The sequence below is a fragment of the Gopherus flavomarginatus genome, chromosome 3 (genome assembly GCF_025201925.1).
Source record: "Gopherus flavomarginatus isolate rGopFla2 chromosome 3, rGopFla2.mat.asm, whole genome shotgun sequence".
Lineage (NCBI taxonomy): Eukaryota > Metazoa > Chordata > Testudines > Testudinidae > Gopherus > Gopherus flavomarginatus.
The window spans coordinates 220984352-221007076 of record NC_066619.1 but is presented as its reverse complement, the minus strand read 5'-3'; positions in this window follow the sequence as shown (position 1 = coordinate 221007076).

Genomic DNA, 22725 nt, shown 5'->3' with positions numbered 1-22725 from the left:
TGGACTCTTCTTAGACCCGGTTGAAAATTTGCAAATTTCAAAAGCTTTCAATGGTAATTCAAAAATGACACATTTTTTTGCTAAAATTTTCATGAAAAATGTATCTGTTTTCCATGCAGCTCTGTTTCTAATACTCTTCAAAAGGAGAGGTCAACGCTGCCAAGTTTTGCACAGTTCTATGGGTGACATTTTGTGACTGAGAGATAGTCACTGATTTCTGCACAGATGCCCCCAAGCAATTAAAAAAGTGTGTGGTGCAGCCTCTTGTGGCTGTCAGGAATCAAAGCAGGTGACATCTATTTTAGTCCAAGTAGTCCAGCTGGATGCATTAGATTCTAGCAGGCCTTCAGACAAGCATGATGGGGGCAGGATGGAGACAAATGCATGCCCTCGGCAGTTGGGAGGTAGTGCACACCCGTGTGCAACAGCAATGTTGCCACAAAGTTATCCATGCTGCCTGAGAAGGCAGTCACTCCATGCACAGCTCTGAGATCTACAGTGTTAGGACTGGGGTTATCTAATGATTCTCAGTTTCCACAGAATTTGACCATTCTAAACAGGCATTACTGCACCCATGAGGGCAAAGAGCAATGCTGTTAACACAATATCAATATGTTACAATTAACAACTTTCCTCCTTCTGTATGTTTTTCACTGGCATAGGACAGTTTTGCCCTCTATATTTACATACTGCAAAGAAGTGCTGTATACTTATTTTCTGTACTTATTTGAACAAATCTTTAAAAAATGCTTTATATAAAAGTCATTGTGGTATGATTATGATATATGGTTAGGGTAAATGCAGTTAAAATTCCAAATCTATGGATCTGTTCACGTTCCAGCACCCACCCATACTATCACTGCAAAATTTACAACCATATTTTCTGCTGTTGCTTTCTTTTACAGTAAGTCAAAAATGTGGCACAGTTCTGGCCACTGACTTGAAATAATAAAATGGCAGTGAACAGGTTAAACATTCTCTGATCCCTCTCTCACATCTTAACCAAAGGATCATTGAGATCTCTAAGCTGTTTCTAATTAGTTGTTAATGACCTCAGAGTTGTGCGAGTTTAGCATCTTCTGTATCTCATTTGATTTCCCCCTTGGGCTAAAACAATATCAAGAGGGCTAAAATGAAGATAAAATACACCTCTATGATCCCTGTGGTTATTGGATCAGGGACATAAATATATAGAAGTCCAGGGGGAAAGATTTTTATCATTAGTTCTATAACCTATACTAACAAAAACCAGAAGTGATAACATTACTATAAGACATAATACTGCACGCTTTACTCAGCAAAACTCTGAGTAAGGAAGGACTGTTTGTTTGTCCTACAAAGTCTGGAATGTAGTTCTTAGAATTCATGAAAGAAACTTGAAAACAGCTATAACTTCTCTGGAATATTCAGGAGACATTATTCAGCTCCACCACAAAGAAGAATAGCTCAGCAACATCCAATCACAGGTGGTTCAAAATAAAACTGTCAAGAAAATAGGGATAATTGCTTATCATTATTTGCTATTTGCTGTCATGAGCAACTTAGTTTAGGAAGTGATCTGAGTGTGTGTGAAAGTGGTACCCAATTTAGAAAATGCATAACCCCCCCACCCTCCAAGATTAAGTATAAAACTAAATCAAAATGCTGAATTTATTAATGTAATGACAGTAATATTTGGCACACTATGGCTATATACCAGTTTCCTGTTTGTGAATAAATTAGGAGAGAGTAATGTTAGTCTTTAGTAAATCTTAGTGCAACATTGTTTATTTGCTTTTTAAAATTTGGACTCATTATAGCTATATAATTGGTTATATATCATACTAAGAACTCATTAAGTTGTTAAAAAAAAAACAACCTCTACGTATTATAACTAAGAGCTGCCTCAAGGTGATGAAATAGCAGCAATACAAAATTTCAGGGTTGTAAAGACAGACAGAAAGTCTCTTTGAAGAGCTGTTAAATCTATAAATCTCACAAACACTCTAAAATATGTCTTAAAATAAAGTGATCAAAGCTTGTCATTTAAAAGGAAAAAATACTGACAATATGCCATTATAGCATATTGACTTAGAGGGTAAAGTCACCGTGATTAAAATGGAGCAATTCACTTTGAACTAACTCTAGTTGACTCATCTAATGTGCCTGAGGATTGTCTGCGGCAAGCCCAGAGGAAATCTTTTGTGCTTCAGTTAGCAATAAACCTTTCAAATCATTATTCTTTCAAAGACTAGCATAGATAACTGAGGGTACCAGTAATGTTTGGGCTTTGGTTTGCACTTTAGCCCCTAGTAGTCCAATACGCTGTTTAAACACATGACGTTAAAATGTTAGATTTTTGATAGCTGTGTTAATTTAAGTTATATGAGACCGTAAAGTGTGGTATGTACTTCATCACTCATCATTAGTAATAGGAAAATTTTAAAAATGTATTATAGTTTAGAACACCACGAAGTATAATCAATAATGATAAATGTAATTCACCAATGACTTATATGGGCTGTGAATCCACTAAAGATCATTATTATTAATCAAATCTTCAGATCAACTGCTCTCTTTGTTGTTTCAAAGGGATTGGCCACATGGTATTACTTTTTTGTTTTGTTTTGTGGCAATACCAAACAATCTGTTACGAACAGATGTTTTGTAATCCTTTGGTGGCAGAACAGTGGTGGGATTAGGAAGCCCTTGTGATTCTTGTACTTCTTGCTCTGCACTGATAAACATGTAACTTCCATTACAAGTATACAGATTGATCTCTGCAAATCTGACTACACATTCTGTAAAAAAGAGACTGAATAGCCTGTGCCACCGTCTAAAGAAACAACTGTTGTTCTTTATGAGGTAATTTTACAACATATTTCTACAAGTTATTCATATTGTCACATCTTTCATATCTATAATTTTAAAAAAGAAAAATGAGTAGTTTTTCTGTTACTCCGTGGGATAAGCTCCCACCTTTCTATGCTTTCAGACCACCAAGTAAAAGACAGTGAATTAAAGCACATATAACTAGGTTAAAAAGCTTCATATAACAATAGTAGGTTGACAAAGCCTGGAATTAAAATTCAGTCACGCATGCAAAAATGTAATAAATGAATGAAAATTTATCTTATGGGTCATTTCGGCTATAATGGGACCTTTGTGCTATGTAATCCAAACAGCAACAGTCATCTTATACATGCCTCACAAATGAAACAACATTAGGTTTCCAGGAACCTGACAACACACAACTAGCCCAGAATGAGGCCCATGCTCAGATTTATTACATGTAAACATACTAGGCTTGTAGAGGCAACTGATCAGTCAAAGATAGTACTCCATTTAAAGCTGCTGCAACATTAATGTTCAAGCTCGTCTCCATTTTTCAGCTAAATAGAGGTTTTCTTTTTCACATCACAAAGTCTTCAACCAGCTCAAACCTTCTAATAAATTGCAAACTCTGTAACAGTATATCTTCTATTATGCCGCTTGTTACTTTACTAAGACAGGAAATTAAAGCAATAAAACACTTTCAAAATGATAGGGCACACTCAGGCAGTCATTTTTCTTATATTCCCGTATTACTCTTCAAAAGACCTTTTATGATACTAATATTAAATTCTTTAAAGTCTGAAGAATCTGTTGAAAGTGTTGAATTTCTAGATATAAAGCTCAAATATTTTATCTACTCATGCATTTATTAAAACTGAGTTTGTGAGACCAAAAAAACAAAAACAAAAATAATCTACACAAAATACAATACAGCTAAATAATATATGACCTGATACATCTGAGATCCACATTAGAAAGTACATTGTGTGGAAATTTGATTTAATGCTAAGGAAAATCTATTTTGCTTTTGTCTCACCTTACATGGCCAAATGCACACCAGATGTGGTCATTCATATAAAAGGTTGGTAACTGCAAACTGAAGCACAGAGAACCAGACAAACACTATAATGGTCACTTATGCAGCATGTTCACATAAAGAAAATTGAATCAAGCTCATGAGGCTGTGCATTCTTTATTAACCCCTTAGAACAAGGTCACACAGACTGCTCTTTTAACGGCATGAGTACTATCTGAGAAGGCTGAAAGAGATCATGTTAAAAAAAAAAAAAGGCAAGGCAAACCTAAAGTCATCCTGCTGAAACGCTGTTATGAAATTGTATTGCAAAGTTCACAAACAGTGATGATAAACAACTCAGCAACCCCCTCAAATATTAAAAGGTTTATTTTATTTTTAAGAAGAAATAGTTTGGGATTTCTAAAGAACACAAACACAGGAGATCACAGAAGTTGGTTTTATATCTGATAACTAATTCAGTAGAAGAGTTAGCCTATAGAATCCCTTTCTACCTTGCTGTGCCAAGCCATAGTGTGCCAGAGAGCAGCCTCGGAGGACTGAGCGTTCCTCCTCTGTGGACCAATAATTTTAAGTTTCCCACTCCTTTACTGAGCAGCTAATCAGGAGGAAATACCTCTTTCATTGCATGGATCAATGTCTTCTTGGTTTGAGGCTTATTTACTTCCTATTGTGTATCATTTTAAACAACTTCTAGGTGCAAGTGTTCCAATGCAATCCATAAAGCTTTTAATTTAGAACATCATCATATGGTACTTTTTAGTGGTTCTGATTAAAGATTTCAGGTTCAAATTAAAAACAAAGCTCTTAAACGTTCTGCCTTAGCTATATATGAGCTCACCATGACATGGTTTTCTATATACCAAAGGAAGTCACATTGGCTCTTTATACTGCTGATTTACTTGATTTCTGTAACAATCACTTTTTCCTCCCTTAGTACCATCTTTTATATTTTTCAAGCATTTTCAAAAATTTCCAGCTATAAAACTAACTGGTCCAATTCTAAGGTATTACCACTCAATAACTTCTGTTTCCCTTCCTGTTTTGACATATTTTCTCTCTGTTGGAATTCCAAAGCAATCAACTACCTGGGGACATATACTTCTCCAGAGATCTCTCCTCTACCTTATCAATTAACACAAAAGCAATTTTGGACCCCCTCCAATACATTACCACCATCTGGTCTCCCTTAAATCTCACATTGTGGGGCAGACTTGAATCTGTCATAATGATGCTAATTTTCTAAATTATTTACAAATTAAACATGCTCCCACTCTGTTTCCCTCATTCATTTTCTAAAGAAATCTCATAGCTAGCTAATAAATTCATCAGGAATCAGAATATCCTAGACTGGTCTTAAAGTCCAATTTCTCAGACTCATTCAGGGATCAGTATACTGGCATAGTATTGTTGTTCCACACATGTCAATGACAATATGAGAGGGAGGTGGTCAATTCAACTTTATTAACTTAACAGAACGAGAAATTATCTGTCAATAGCTCATCGTACAGCACAGATCACCATTCCTCACTCACTTCTTTCCACCAGTCCATACCCCTTCAACTTGGTTCAAGCCCACTCCCCTAATATAAGAATTAAGGGGGGTGGTAAAAAGGGGTTGTCTCCTTGCTGTACTAGATGTTAGGAGTACTGATTCTTGTTCCTCGGCTTATTTAGGGCATACCTTTCCCTAAACCCACTTCCAATGCCAGTTGATCAGAAAATGAGTATCAGCAATGGACACTTGCCACCTGTGAATGCAACAATTTGAATCTTCCCTCCTGACATAACCAACTGGTCCTAGAGCTGTGGGAAAGGCTCAAAAAATCCACTCAGCCTTGGCTAATCTGGTGGTGAGGAAAAAATTCCTTCCCAATCCTAAAAAATGGTGACTATCACATTGCCCACAGCAGATGACAACCTGGTCCTTCTCTGCTTCCTTGAGTGGGAGGATGGAACCTGCTGGTCCAGGAAAGAAGAGAGCTCCTTTAAGCAGGACAGTCCATATATATGATGTTCTGTTGGTGTACAGGTGGCCAATGGCCTACCTGAGCCCTCTTGCCAGACCCTAGCTCAAGTGATGTCCTCCCCTCACCACCCTTTTGAAACCAAAGGAGCTGCGACTCCTTTTCTCTCCTTAACCAGACCTTGATGTTGCCAGGGTTGCATTTGGCTTTCCCTGTCAGAGGAGCAATTCAGTGGTTCTAACATCTTACTGACTGACTCAGTACCACTCCCCATTCCTGGATGGATCAAGAACATATTTCTCAGCTTTTGCTCCTTTTACTCCCTCCCATCAATGTATCAGAATTCAGGAACTGCTTCATAATTACCCACTCCCCAAAGCTAGTGAATCATCTGGAATCAGGACAGACTATCTGACAAAGATTTTAATAAAGTTCCAGAAATAAATAATAATTATGTCTCAGAGATCACTGGTCACAATTGTGGTTTTAAAATACTGAGGAAGGGATTCTCTCCACCACAACTCCGGTCCTTGTATGTAGAAATAAAACCCTGTCAGCCAGTCAGCCAGGCAAGAATTACCCCAGTACAGTCAAGAATATTGCTATCAAAGGTAGCTCTGCACAGGCCTCCTTACAAACCCTGACAAAGGGGTTGTGCCAGGGGCAGAAGGGAAATATAGTCTGCTATAGGAATTCTGGGCAGCCCTGGGAGCCTGAGTGCTGATAGGTAGCCCAGGCTAGACTGCTGTAATTTACAATCCCAGGGGGCTGCTCTAAATTATGCCAGAGAACATCTGCCCCTTGATCAGGGTAGTGCAAAGGCCACTTTTGCACCTCTTCTCCTAAGATGGATTGTGCACTTGGAGAACATTGCTTTAAAATTAGGATCACAAAGCGATAGCCATTTAACAAATATTTACTAGCAGTTATCACAGAGATACTAGTTTGTTTGGTAACTGGTGGTAAATGCTGACCACTGGAGGAGTTACCCATGAAAGAATATGATATTGGTAATAAAATGAGCACTGATCTATGTCCTTATGTATCATATAGCTCAGAAAGGCCTGAACACTAGCTGCAATAGAACAAATTCAGATATGAACACATACCTCCAGAAAACTAGCATAGGGCCTATATTGTCCAAGACCCCACTTTCCATGCTTCAGAGAAACATGGAATCAAAAATATTTTAAAACATTTAAATAATATAGCAGATCATGATTATACATCTCTTTGTCTGGCTAAGGTAATAAGAAGGCGGAGAAGTTTCATGTTTAGAGCAAAGATTTGGGGGCAATAGGATTCATGGTTCTAATCCTCATTCAGCCAATCTCAGGCAAGTAATTCAGCTTCCTTGTGTTTCAGTCAATCCAGCTTAAAAACTGAGCAAAAAAGCACGTAGCTGAAATCCAGATGCTGCATCTATGCCAAGCTATCTCTTGGGTAAACGAACTACAAAAATTCATAGAAGCAGCAGCCTATATAAAGGAAGGGAAATAAAGGTTCTTAATGGTTTGAGGGAGGTTGAACAGAGGCCAAATACACTGTAGTGCTGACAAGGAACATTTCAGAACTGAATCTAAGACATTAGATTAACTAGGTTAATTTGCTATTTAGATTTCTTACTTTAATACCATTTGTCCTAGATTACATTATTTTATCCTATTTAAACAATAATTTAATAATTAAAGATGATTTAGGACCCTTTTGGTGTTCCGCAGGGGAAAACATTCTAAAGTGCTTTAGTAACTTAGTATATCATCACATTTAAAATAGAGAGGTTTCTTCTCACATAAAATTAACCTACAAATTACAGTTGTTCAATGAATTCTACCCTCCAACACCAAACATTTTGCTAGATGGATGAATATGAAAATAGCATCAACAGCTTTAGGGTCTGATACACAAATAAGAGATAATAAAAACTAGAATTCAATTCATGGACTCCATTTGTTTCCTCTGCAGCTTAATATAGTTTCCTATTGTTCAAGACTCTGTAAGTAATTATAGATTTCTTATTTAGTCCATTCTGAATAAAAACTGAGGTACTCTGTGGATTAAAATGCTAAAAATTAAAGTAGATAAAATATACATGTATGTTTGGACATTCTTTCCGCCAGTATGTAAAAATGATAGATGTACTAAACATTCCAGAAATCATTATTCTATTTACAGCATACATACAGGGTTGTCTTCTAGCCACTGAGTTTTGTTGGTTTATAGCACATTCCCAATTTAAATGTAAAGGGTTGGTTGCATTTATTACACATCTATGAATATTTATGAATACATACTGATACTGTAGTGCTTAAAAATAAAATTAAAAATCATGTAATTCAACTATACACACATAAAAAGAGCAATGATAATCATCACCAAACCCTTTAATAGTGACTTGCTTTCCAGACACACACAAATGTATGGGTATAAATAAAACATTGGATAGTGGGCAATGTAATATTCATTCTAAAATATATATGTTTGTTCATTCAGAAATTACTGGGCTTAATACAAGAGTTTTTGGGTGAAATTCTATGGCCTGTATTATACAGGAGGTCAGACTCGACAATAAATGGCCCCGCTTGCCTAAAGATCCATGTATCTATGAATTAGCCTCATGCACATGTGATTGTGATTTGGTTATATAATGAACTCATATAGAAAGGTAGTATTCTGTATTCTGGTATGTATTCTTTAGCTAATATTCAAAGAAATGGTAGTGACTCAGACGCAAACTCGAGCAAGAGCACATTATTTAGTGCCTATACAGAGATGAGATTGATTCATTATGAACAGATGCGAACAAGAAAAGCAGTAAACTTTGTCTATCCCCTTGAATAAAGAAGACAGTTTGGTGGTGGTGGTTTTTTTTTTTAAGGTTTGGGTGATGCTCATACATTTTGCAGGCAAATTGGAATATCATGCATCCAGCAGGGCTTCAGGGATTTCTCACTGTTTCTCCTGGCTAAGCTGAAGTAGCAGACAGATTATAGGATCCAAGCTCTCTCCTTCCTGCTTAGGTCAGTGTGGAGCAGCTGGTAAAAGGAGGCAATGCCTGCCTCAGCACCCTGCTAGCAAGATATGAGAAGGGGACAGAAGACAGGAAACATATGGGGGAGGGGCAGAAAGGGACAGAAAAGTAATCTCTTCTAGTGTGGTTCTCTCCTTGTGGTCTTCTCAGGGCATCACATGCCTGTTCCTCCTATTTGTTGTTTAGGTAGTTAGGTGCTCACTAATGGGGCCACTGCCCTCCCGTTCATCAAAGACAGAAAGGCATAAGAAGCAACCTAACCCCAAGATAACCTGACAGCTACTGGAAGAAAGTAGTAATAGTGTCCAGCAGGGCTTAAGATGTGGTTGCTGGGAAACCTGTCACAAAATAGTACATGGAGTTAAAATAAATTGTCCTTAAGCTACAAAAGAAAACTGGTTTGAGTCTAAAGCCATTAATGGGAAAGCAGCCACACAATAGGCCTTCTTGGCTCTGCCACTTCGTCTATCAACTAACAGCGAAGAGAGACTGTTTCTCACTCTCCTGGACAGAGCTACAAGGAGTTGGGCACTGCTTGATGCCTAATCTAAAACCATGAAGCGGGTACTGACAATTGCTCCCCTAAAAAACCAACATGTGAGGAGCAACCATACAGTGCTTACAAAAGACCACAGAAGCAAAATCACCCCCGGAGGCAGCAAAGAGTCCTACCTTAAAGAGATCACAATAGTCCACAAGGAATTCCCTGTCATTTGGGGGGAGGAGGAGGATAGGGAGCAATTTGTGCAGATAGTCTCAGTCCAGTTCTGCAGGAATTTTGAGTACCTGGCCTACTCATATCACTCAACTTGCCAAGACCAAATCTGGACACAGTGCAGGACAAAACTCAAACTGAAGGACACAAAAAATCATTCATGAAAGACATTTACAATGCTAAAGCATCCTTTCCATTAGCGTTATTAACTTGCTATAATTTCTGTTCTCTGACTCCATGATTACATAGCTGTAATATTTTTAAACAATAAAAATGAGAGAACCCCTTATTTGTGTGGAACATAAGTAACGTTGGGACTAAAATGAGTGTTATCCCTTCAAAATGATGAGCATTAGAGATATACGGGCTTGACATACATGGTCTCACTAGAACCTTAAACCCCACTCTCAATGAAGATGAGTTCAAAGACCTCATCAAACTTTTGCACAGTCCTACTTTCAGGAAGAGATTCTGGAGTCTCAAGATGATTTCTGTTGGTAGCACAAAACATGATCTGATTAGAAGCAAGTCTCCATATAAAGTGCTCCAATACAGATAAGTTATTATTAACATATATTCCATGTGTGAAATTGTGAAATGTGAACCAAAATAGCAAGCAATTTGACTAATATATTGTTTGGCAAGTGATTCAACATAAAAAAAATTACAGCTTTTCCTGATTCCTTTTTCCTTTCTCAATGTGAAGTCAGTAGCAAGAACGAACATCAGACTTGCTGATGAGCATTAGGAGATGTGCCAATGCCTGGTGTGGATACCATTTGCAAACACTTGGAAAAACCTCCACTATAAATGGGTGAAGCTGAAAGAGTTAACAAAACGAAGAGAGTGGAAACTTTTTTATTTCTAAACCATGTCTTTTCAGACACGTCACATGCACTTGTTCTCATCAAGGATTAACTGCATGACAAGGTTGAACTTTTAACACCAAGCCGTTTTTGAGTTATGGGAGAGCAAAAAAAGGTCACAACACTCTACAAAACTGAAACGTGTAAATTTTTCACAGCACCATAATTTACAAATGACTTCACTTATTTTCTTCAAACTTTCCAAAATAATTCATAATTGGGCTGAGACTAATGAATGTGAAATTCCAGCATGAGAGAATTTTTTTTTCCCTCTTGGAAATTAGAAGGGGTGAAAAATAGGGTCGTGAAAACAAGGATTCATTGATTCTGGCATTTCCACTCATAATACAGTGTAACTCAGTGTTGTATTTGCATTCAGCTGTGACAAGGGACAGTATTTATGAATAAGATTGGTTCTCTTAAAAACAGAAGAGGGTAGCTATTCTACTTCACCAGAAAAATAGACATATCCATTTAAAATTGCTACTGAATGTGTTGATAATTATTTTGCCAAATCAATGACATACTGTACCAGATCTACAGATAAAAAAGGTGGATGATGCCATGTTGGTATTTTGCTCTGTCAGCGTCTGAACTGCAAATGGAATAAGATTATTGTAAAGAGTATACTTATTGCAAATTAGCTAAATTTGTTATATATTCAGTTCAGGTAAAAGGGTGCAAGATTGTTGAAAAGTTGTATCTTTAGGCCCTGTTCTGAAAGGTGCAGAAAACCATAACTTCATTGCAAGTTGCAGGCTTCTGCCTCTCTTAGAATCAGGACCTTTTTTATTAAGTTTATACTCCTTTTGTTGTGTTTGTTTATCAGATTCAGAAATTAAAGCTATTTCTCTATGTACAATACACAGAGATAAATTAAAAATCAAGAACTTGCTTGCCTTTGAAATTTTTCCTTTAAGAACCAATTGATTTGGAACTTCTAGTAGGGATACATGAAACACTGGGCAAATATTTCCAAAAAGAAACCAAATTAACTTTGTTAGAGAGAGGATTAATCAGAAACTGGATTTCAAACATGCCAAAGTCGAGAGGTGTTTTGATTTGATTCACTGTAGAGAGACAGCTATTCCTCCCCTTCCTCCTCCACATCTATCTTTTTTTCTGGGCTTCAGCACTTATAGCTGAGATTAAAAGTGCAACTATCAAAATATCTTGAGAAAATTGTTCTCCAACTAGAGATAGCACCTGGAATCTCAAGAAATCTTGTTGTCATAAAATTTCAAGCCACGTTTTGCAGAGACAAGCGTTCAACATTTGGGATTTGCCCGTTAGGTTAGTCAATCACTAGATCCTCACTAGATAGATGTGGTGGTAGATTTTTGAGACTTTGTTTGTTTGTTTTCTGTTTTAAATACAAAAACAGAACAGTAGCCTACTATTAGGCTTTCTCTAGAAGCAAACAAAGGTGAGAACAAAATATAGAACAGTTGAGATCAAGATATTCCTCACTGATCTTTTTTCCAAAGGGCTATAACTTACCCTAACAATATTACTATAGCTTTAGGCACTTATGAATGTAAAAAGGGTGATTAAATATCAACTTTCCACCACTCTTCACATTTTAACAAAAATGAAATAAACACCAAATAAATGTAAATTGGAAAGGTCATGAATTATTAATGCCCTAATGGAGTGAAGAGTATGCTAACCAAATTTGTGCATGATAACTTTGTGGGAGGGATTCATATTCTTTGAAAGATAGGATTAAAATATACTAAATACTTGATAAAATGTAAATTATCTAATGTATGTGACCATGGAGATTAAACTTTCCATCATATTAACATTTCCATTGGAAATCAACTAACTATATTTTAATGATATTTTATCTGATGCACATGACCACATTTCTCCTGATTTTTAAGGGGAAAAATTTACTTTTCCAAACCTGTGTTACTTTAGTCTGAATTCCCTACTGTATATTTTCATGCTAACAATGACATTTTATCTTCTTCTATTCAACATTTAAAAGGGCATTTCATTTTTCAGTTACTCTATTTCTCTATGCAGTAAATTTTTCCATTTCTTTTAATATTTATTCTTGTGCACCACATTTCTGTGGTGGATATTTGTTATTGCAGCCATAAGTCTATATGTAGAAATTTGGAATTTTCAGTAAGTATCACTGCACAACATTATTATGCACTGGACTAATATCTGAAGTACTCTACAAACAATTAGGACTACTCTGAATTATGGCAGCTGCAGCAATCCCCTAAACACAAACACAGCTTTGCTGACCCCAGTGCCACAGAGGTGAGGGAGCAGGGGTCCACCAGTGCATCATTCTAATATCCCTAGTTTAGGGACATCATCTCTCTAGTCTCCACTAAAAGGGATGATACTCATACATTAATATTATTTTATTTCCCTATGAATTTTTTTCTTATTTATATTGTCCCTGATAGATATAACATTCCTGCTTCCCTTTCTCCTACTGCTGTGCTTTATTTTAGCATCAAGTACCACACAGCATGCACAATTACAGCATAAATAATGGATAAAAAAAATCACTGACTTCCTTTGTCCCACTGCCCTCTGTCCTCACTTTTGTGTTAAGTGTCATGTAGCAAGCATGTGAAAGAGAATTCTGTGTGAGGGACATAACAAGAGGGCATTACCAGTGACAGTTATGTCAAAATAACAGTACTGTCATGCAAGCAAACCTATGTCCTGAACTTTTTCAAACCTGGATATACAATTAGAGCAAATTCATTAAATTTGGTCCCTAGAAAGTCTATTATCCAGGCCTCAACAGATGCTAGTCTTCCCTCCCTCTCCTGCAATATTCAATAATCACTGCAACACATTCGGAGATGGGACTGGAACCCAGGTTTTCTAATGCCTAATCCTGTGCTCCCACCACAGGACTACGTTGAAGCTGCTCTAATTCCACAACATGTGGCACTAGAATTCACACTTTGAAGCTTGTTAGCTTTAATATTTCTCTAGTTTGGGGGTGCCTTTGCTAGGAAACCTTTCTACCCCCCGCAACATTGTCGGAACCATCTCTGAAAGAGATATAAATGTCAAGAATGTCATCTTCACAACAGGATTTTCAGTGTAAGTATGTTCATCAAATCAGAACACCAATTTAAGTTTCCATTTATGTTTCCTTCTCTATCATTGTGTCCCTTAATTCCAGCATAAAAACATAGCCAGCAGCACTGGCACAGTTCCATCTTACATGTACTCTCCGCTGAATTGAGAGTTTTATGTAAGAGGACAGTTCTCTGCCTGTTTCACAGGGGCTATTTTCAACCTGAATCTTGTTTTAGTTCTTTAATGATGTTAATTCAATCAGCTTGTTGAGACACATAAGCACTGGCTAGCTGCACCTTAGCAGCACCTTGGATTGTGTTTCTCTTCTACAATAAACCTGGCCAACGTGCCTTCGTACCTTACTAGACTCTGTGGTCACTGGGGGTTCTCTCGGGGTCTGCTAAAAGGTACTGAACACTAGATATCAGAACATTCATATACTTGCACATTCCACACAGATAACAATGAACAGGCTGACCCATCATGACAGGGCCAAAGGGGTAATATGATGGATAGAGTTGTTTTGTTCGAACCAACCTGTACAAGGTGAGAGGCAGCACCTTACTACGTAGAGGGGTTGTACCTGGCTATGTAGAAGGGTTGCACTTCAATACATCAGGAGTGATGTGTAACTTGTTTGTACCTGTGTATAAGAATGCATCCCTGGGGCAGTGTCTTTGTCCAGCCCAGGGGGCAGTGGAAAGTCCTGCCACTGACTGAGCTGAGTCCATTGCCAGGGAGCACATAAGTACTGGCTAGCTGCAACTTAGCAGCACCTTGGACTTCGTTTGCCAGGGAGCTGGAGACTGTGTTTCTCTTCGACAATAAATCTGGCCGACGTGCGTTCGTACCTTACTAGAGTCTGTGGTCATTGGGGGTTCTCTCAGGGTCTGCTGTGTCAGCTATCTGCGCAGAGCTGGAACAGCACACAGAGGGAACACGCATGCAGCCGATTGATATCAACATTGAACAGAGCAGAGAACTGCCTCGGTAGCATCTGACAACAGTAGGTAACTTTTTCTTCTTTGAGTAGATGCAGCCATATATTCCACTTAGATCCTTGGTAAACCCTACCAATTTCTCTGGGGCTAGCTCCCTCCTTTCACCTTGCAGGAATAGAATAATAGGTTAACATTTGGGGAACCTGGAAGTAAGCAACAGAAGAGCTACTCTGGGACCCCTGAATAGGTTCTTGGGGGTAACACCAGTGGCAACATTACTGGTACTGGACTCAATGGATGCCCCATGGCCAGAACCAGAGTTGACAGTATAGGCTGTCATTGCTCTTGGATCAGTTAGACCGACCTGGGGCATGCTGTGTACCAGTGGGGGTATGATACCAGTAGGCAGTCTTTTTAGAAGTTGAGGAAGAGTTTTCCCAAGCACTAGAAGGGTCCTGATTTGTTTTACGAGACCTCTTCCTCACCCGTACCAGAAGAGGGAAAACAATCCCTTTCTCTTCTTGGGGGAAAATGCCAGAGCCTGAGTGCAGAGCAGCATAACTTTCTGGATCTGAAGGTGACCGCTGATCAGACAAGAAGCTTGGTGCTGAAGCAGGCCTCATGAACTGCTTCAACATATGATGTTTCAGCCACAAGTCTCTTGCCACCCAAGTCCTTTTTGTGAATGACTTGCACATGGAACACCACTCTTTAATGTGTTCTTCACCAAGACACAACAAGCATCTCATGTGCAGGTAACTGTTGGGTATGTCCACCACCACCACATGACAGACAAGGCTGAACCACACAGGACAGCCCATCCACTATTATACTAACACTAGACTTAACCTAAGTACTATTAACTGCATACAAGAAATTTTTTCTCAGTGACAACACCACACAAAACTCTGACTCTAGCAACAGGTGGTGAAAAGTAGCTGAGGGGGTTGAGGCAGTGCCATCCTTATATGGGCAGGGGAGGGGCTGCAGGGAGTGAGAGCTGCCCCTGCGGGTACTGGTAGGCAAAATTCTTTGACTCCAGTATACTGGGCATGCACATACCTATATGGAATACACAGCTGCATCTCAAAAAAGAAGGACCTCGGTTAACAATTAGTGAAAATAATGCGTTAAATACATAAACCTTAAAAATACAGGTAAATGTGGCTGGGGGATCTCCAGACACCAATTCAGTAATCAAGTTCTAATTTACTATAGAGTTTAAAGAACTATTATGTGTTTATAAAGCACTTTGAGATCTTCAAATGAAAGTCATTATTAATCAGTGGTTGCCATTAAAAATCAACATTCACCAACAGTTAAAGTAGTAACTGAGCTATCACTTACTTAAAATTTGAATTATATGGGAATACTGTTTTGCAGTAAGCAGATTTTTAATTACCCCTATTATAATGGGACAATATCATTTATAATAAAGCATACAGATCTATTCTACATAGACCCATTCTTATATATTTAGTTGGCACCCATACCTATGAAGTTTTTTCAACTTCTCTTTCCAAGCAACAGCTCTATTGTTTCCTGTTCAATGCAAAAGTACAGCTTCATCCTGACTTGTAATAAAAAGGGATTTTCCATTCAACAGATTCTATGTCCGTTACCCTAAATTTTACTCAGTACCACCCCCTTCTCCTTTGTGCTTGATGCTGGGAACTTTATAGTTATAACATTATTTCCTAAAACTCTGTGTTACCTTTTTTTTTAACATTTAACAAGGCAAAAGGGAGAAGCTCACTCCTTTCTTGCAGCCGCATGGATTCCTCAACTTCTATCTCTGAACTAATTGCTCTTGCTCCACAGTAATTTCCTCCTCCACTCTCCAAGCACAGTTGCCAAGATACTTTCAATTTTAAAAGACAGATAACCTACCTTTTCAGAGCCAGATCTAGCCTTTAGAGCTCAGGATGCCTTCCGGAAAATTTCCTTCTTCCATTCCAATTTTACCCTAGTCCCTATGCCCTATAAATGACAAACTTAACCTTAGCTTTCATTTATGCTTTAAAGTAACGTTTTAATATTCATTGTTGCAGTGACCATTTATATTTTTCAAGTTATCACCGATATTTAAAGTTTGTCATAGTGATATTTCCTAAAAAAATCATATCATATTCATAGTTCCCCACCCTGCCCCATACCAGGGCTGACCACTTGGATCCGTTAATTTCAGAGCTGTAGGTACATAAGATCTTGGTGGATTTTGACCAATACAGGTTATAGGATGGGAACAAGCAGCCTGCTGTCAATAGCATAAGAGCTTCTGCAAGCTCTTTCTTGGCCATGCCCATTGGTTTTCAGCTAAGTTGTCTGCTTTGATGACCAACCATTATGGCCAGTGGCCACAAAGAAGAATGGGTCAATAATGTGACAGGCAGTGTGTCTGATGGACTAAGTAAATAACAGGGAGCAAAGAACTTTGCAATCTGTAGTATCAGGCAAGTCATTCAACCTCTCTGCCTCATTAGATTTCCCACCTGTAGAACGCTGATACCTCCTACCTACAGGTCGCTGTGATTATTAAATAATATTTGTAAAGTGCTATGTAAATGCTACGTACTGTTGTTATGAGAGAGAGCGAGCATGTGCTAAGTAGTTTGAAGCAATGGAGTAAAGAGAGTGAAAAAATGACAGAAAAATAAAAGGGAAGGAGAGGAGAAAGTTAATGAGAGAATAGAGCTGGATAGCAAAAAAAGGAGTGAGTATGAATGATTGAGAAGAAAGAAAATGAGAAGGCAACAATGAGAAAATAAACAGAGAAACTGCTTGACGGAAAGGAAAGGTAAGGCAAGGAAAGGATGTGGACATGAAGGAGAAACAAGGGAGATAAAGTGGTTGAGAAAAATAAGCAAGAGTGGCAATTTTGAAGTTAGTAAACTGAATTTAATTAATTCATATTCCTCTATTTTATACTCCTTCCAAGCAGATGTCCCATTTCTCTGTAAATCTGAGAATTATTATTTTTTTTAAGTTATAGGCATTTCTCTTGTGTTCATCACTGTAATATATGAACCTCTCATTACATATCCTCACATCACCCCTGTGAAGCAGGGAAGTATCATTAGCCCCCTTTTACGGATTGAGAACTGAGGCAGAGAGAGATTAAGTGTTTGATTTCTAGAGGTGCTAAATGCTTCAATTTCCCACTGAGTACGTCAGCTGTGGGTACTAATCATCTTTGAAAATTAGGCTATTAATGATTAGCTCATGAACACAGAGTCCTAATCCAATGCCATAAGAACAAAATCATCATTCTTCTCCACCTAAGATAGTTTTTTCATTATATTAATTTTTCTAGCTACTCTGGATTTCTGAGGTAAATAATCAGAGAAAAAGACACAGATAATTTAAAATTCACCAGAATGCACTGAAAACCCACGGGTGGATTGTGCCTGAGAGCCCCATTATGTCTGGGCAACAATTATTTGAAATTTTACTTTTTGGGCTTTGCCTCTCTTAAACAAAGGATACCGGTGGCAACCCAAAGTTGGGTTGGGGAGCCCCCAAAGAATCATGTCCCTGACTCTAGTTAAATTCCTAAGGCTAGTCCTGTACATATTCATTTGATAACAAAATGACAAGGGTCACATTATTTAGGAAGAAGCTCAATTATTCTTTCAAAGGCACACAACTAAGTACCGGGGTGGACTATGGGCATGCCTACAATGACCTGCAATTCAGACTAATAGAGTATGAATAGAGCGTGCACCAAAGTGCTGCACTGTAACTCTCCCATGTGGACCCTGAGGGCAAGAATTTAATGGTCCTTGAGGACTACATTAGTGTGAATTCAGGGCCTTTAAATTTGTGCCTGCAGCATCCACATGGGGGAGTTACAGTGCAGCACGTTGGTGGGCACTGCTATTCACATTTTCTTAGGGCACATCTACACTGCCATAAAAGACCTGTGGCATGGCCATGGTTGGCCTGGGTCAGCTGACTTGGGCTCCTGGGCAATAAAGCTGAAGTGTAGATGTGTGGGCTCAGGCTGGAGCCCAGGTTCTGAGATCCCATGAGGGAGTGGATCGCTGAGCCTGAGCATCTACATTGCAATTTTTAGTCCCACAGCCTAAGCCCCATGAGTCAACACCATGGATTAATCACAATCTAGACATATCCTTAATCTGAACAGTGTGGCAGCATAGACATGCCCTTAATCCAACGTCATGGAGTTAACATTTCCAGCAATTAATAAAACCTTAACCTGAACCCTGGCTCTAGCCACCTATACCTATGAACTTTGCAGAAGTTTGGATCTGCCCTATTTCCATAAAGAATCCAAACCAGAATCTTGAATTAATACAGATCCAGATTATGGGAATGTTTAAACTGGGATCAGATTCCAAACCCAAACTTTGCAGCTCTACTAATAAAATCATTTATTTAAAAAAGTTTCAGTGGTTTGCATTTTCTTAGTGATTTTCCTCAGCATATTAAATATAAATAGACAATTTTTAAGGTGAATTGGAAGTTCAAAGTATTCTATGTCCCCTCAACATCAGCGAACTAGCCATACATAGAGTATATGTTACTCCAAGATGGCTGAACATTACTTCCTCTTTTATGAGTTTCCAATACCTCTAAAAGGTTCTGTACTTGGATTTATGTGCAACTATGTCTGATTGTGTAGGTGACACAAAGATCTGTAAGATCAGGTCATAGCAGGTAAAAACTTATGTAGTGAATTTTTGGTGTCACTTAACTCACTTTATTAAAAACTAAGGTTCTGAATGAGATATTGACCAACTGGTCAGTTTTAAGAACTTGTCTAATTTTGATCTTTTCTTCTGTTTTTTAGGAAGAAAAGCTTCTGCTCAGTTTATGACATCTTTGGTTAACTCAGCAGCAGGGGACAGTGCTGACAGGTAAACAGAACCCAAATTACCTAAAAGTAAAGTTGAAAAGATCTGCTTTATTAAAAAATAGACCAAGATTTATTTTTAATTCAATCTAATCTTAACTTTTTTCTTTAAAACAAACAAATAAACAAACAAAGTTGTGGTCAGTGAAAAAGTAGACACTAGCAACAGATGAAGGGAAAACTGGTTTGTGGAAGAACCTCACAAATGTCTTGACTGAATGTGTTGTCAAATTCTGTTGTATAATGATCAACTCTTTGACAGAACATCTGCTCATTTCATCTTCGCAAGTTCAACTCTACACTCTTCTACTGTTCTGCCTTCAATATAGAGTTTCTTGACATATTTTTGGCACTGCAGTTTTATATTCCATATCCAGATAAAGACTTTCATGCTTGTCTGTTGCTGTTATGAAGTATTCATGGAATTGATCTTCCATACAGATTTCCCTCATACACAGTTTCAAAACCTGAACTTTCTCAATTGTGCAAAAAAGCATCCAAGTCAACTCTGCAAAAAGTTGTTGAAGGATGGCATTTACCAACTATAGTACAGCTTTGAAAACCACTAAACAGAGACAAATTAATAAGGTTTTTATCTAAACTAGTAAACTTGTGGCATCAGAATAGACTTTAGGATTAACAGTGCTAGCACTCGTTCCCTCCAGGCCCTCGGCAATGCCTTGAAAGTTTTGACACATGACTATAATCACTTCAGTTTTTAAGTCCAGTCTGTTTTTGAGGTTTTAATTACTCTGTCAGTTTCTATGAGGCCTTGCATTCTTTCATCACATTGTCTTTTTATGAAATACCCTCAATACATTTCTCAGTTGTTTAAAGATTTTTCTTAAATTTCCATTTTGAGTATTTTCTGTCAGACCTAAAAACTTCACAATATAATAAACATGGAGTAGAACCATGCAACTATAAAGCACTGGGCAAAGTTTATATACCATGGACAGAAAATCATTAACCGAACCCTCCCTTAGGGTACCTTCTTCTTAAAATAATTTCCTAACGCTGTATTTGTCATCATGTTACTTCTCCAGTAGTGTCAGAAGAATTTTGGACTTTGTTTCAACATGGCTTTTAGCCTGTTGGATATCAATTGTCTTTGAAGTAAGATTACTGCTCATATATCTTAGTATCAGATTAGGCTGCGGCACTTTCTGTTCTCATAAATTAAATCGAGTAGGGACAGCTCGGCACTTGAATGGGAAAACTTCACGGAAAACCCAGGTGCAGTATTAAGTGGTCTTTGTAAGTTATTTAATGGCACTCCTCCTTCTATATCACTGTCACTATGACAGCCTGGTGCTTGGGGGCACACTGCAGCTATCTGAAAGAGATGTAAAGCCATGCTGCTGGATATTTTAGCCATTAAGGATCTTTTGATGATGTGTTGAGACCAGCACACCATTTCCACAACATTCATGGCCTTTGGTGCCCAGGGTTGAGAGAGACCAGGTCCAGGTAATTAAATGTAGCAGCATTTTCTAGATAACAACATTATTACAATGTGAGTAACAATAATTGGGTGACAGAATGGAATGAACTGCTTATTTACAATGGTGTCACATTAGAATAGCAGATGATATCAAATCAGGTCCCATGGACATCAATAAATCGGGCCAGCATTATAAAAACTATTTATTAGTGACTTGATAACTTGAGATTGATCAAATTTGGAGATGACAAAAAGCTAAGGGAGACAGCAAATACAGAAGGCAGAAAAACACAGAATTGGATCTGAATAACTTGGGGGTATGGTCAGGCCATTAAGAAAGCAGATTTATTCTAAGGAATTTTAAGATGTTACATTTTGGTCCAAAGTCCTTTTCCTTTCTTCTCCCATGTATAGAGAGTCCACACTGCCCTTAACAATTGCATATGAGACGTGTGTATGGAGTGAGGTCAAGGTGGTAGGATCCATTGTAGGTGAAGCCATGCATTAGCACATCATGGGGCAAACTTCTAGCATTGCCATAGGTGAGCTGAAGGGAGCTGAAGTACAGTGCTTTATCAAATCTCCTTAGAATCATAGAATATCATGGTTGGAAGGGACCTCATTTATCCTTGTGGATAGGAAAGGAAAAGAGCCCTCCAGCACTTAGGGGTTGCTCTTCTTGTGCTCTTTGGGCTGGAAGGTTCTCCCGCTCCTTGCTGCCACATTGTTCCCCCACTTCTTCTAGAGCAGAATATGATAATCTCACTGTAGGATGTACATACATAGAGAGAATCTCTCACAGTGGCTTGATTCCATTTGGAATACTATGTGCAGATCTGGCCTCCACACTTTCAAAAAATATATTGAATAGGGAGAGATCAAGGAAAAACAACTACAATGATACAAGGTCTAGAGAAAATGACCTATCAGGAGAGAGAGGATAAAGAAATATATATTTTGCCTAAAGAAACTAAACTAAGGGCACAAACAGCACATAACACTATAATACCTGAAGGAAGAAAAAGACCAATTCACACTGGACACTGATGTTCACAGAAGGGCAATGGGCTGCAGTTGAAATGAATTCAGTTATTGTAATAGATATGAGGAATAAGCTTGTTGCTGATAATACTGTGGTCAAATATCAGAACAATAAATCTTAATGAACATGTCACTATATGCCTAGGGAAAGATTGGATAAATTTAAGAAAGGGGAGAAAAAAGCCTCTTTCAGCTAGAAGTGCAGACCTGAATTAAGTCAGTCAAGAAGTCTTTTCAGCAAATTCATCCCTAGTGCAACTCCACCAAAATCAATGCAGTTACAAGAGAAGCATTTGTCCCAGCATACCACAGCTTTCCTCATAATCTGTTTCCACTTCCTCCCTTGTCCATGCCCACAGACAACAATAGGATTTTACCCACATCTCACTGTCATTTTCAACCCCTCTCTCCTCCTTCTTATAGCCTAGCTCTGACTAAATTCTGCCACTTTTAATAAAATATCAAAATGGATCCATAATACTGCCCATATCTTGTTTGTGTATTGCCTTGGTTCCTGAAACTGCCTGTTCTCTGTACTCTCCACATCTCACCTCTTTTCTTTCCACTCTATCCAAAGTAATCTTCCTTTTCTGCTACTCAAACCACACCCATTCATTCATTTGCCTCCTCTTGTTAAAGCATTAAATTCAAATACTTCATTCTCATTGTCAATGCACTATGCAATCTCGCCATCACTTAATCTCTGCTTTCATTTCTTCCCAGTTTCCCTCTTTTCTCTATGCTCCTCCCAAACATCTGTCCTGACTGCTCCCTTTTTGTATCTCTTGGGTTCTTTTCATGGTGCCCTCTAAGACTGGAAAATCTTCCACTCTGTATAGAACCTTCTCTTCCTTTTTAAAAACCCTTCTTTAAATCCCATTTCTTCCATGGATCCGTCATGTGTTGGTCATCAATGATCATGTCTAGACCAGGA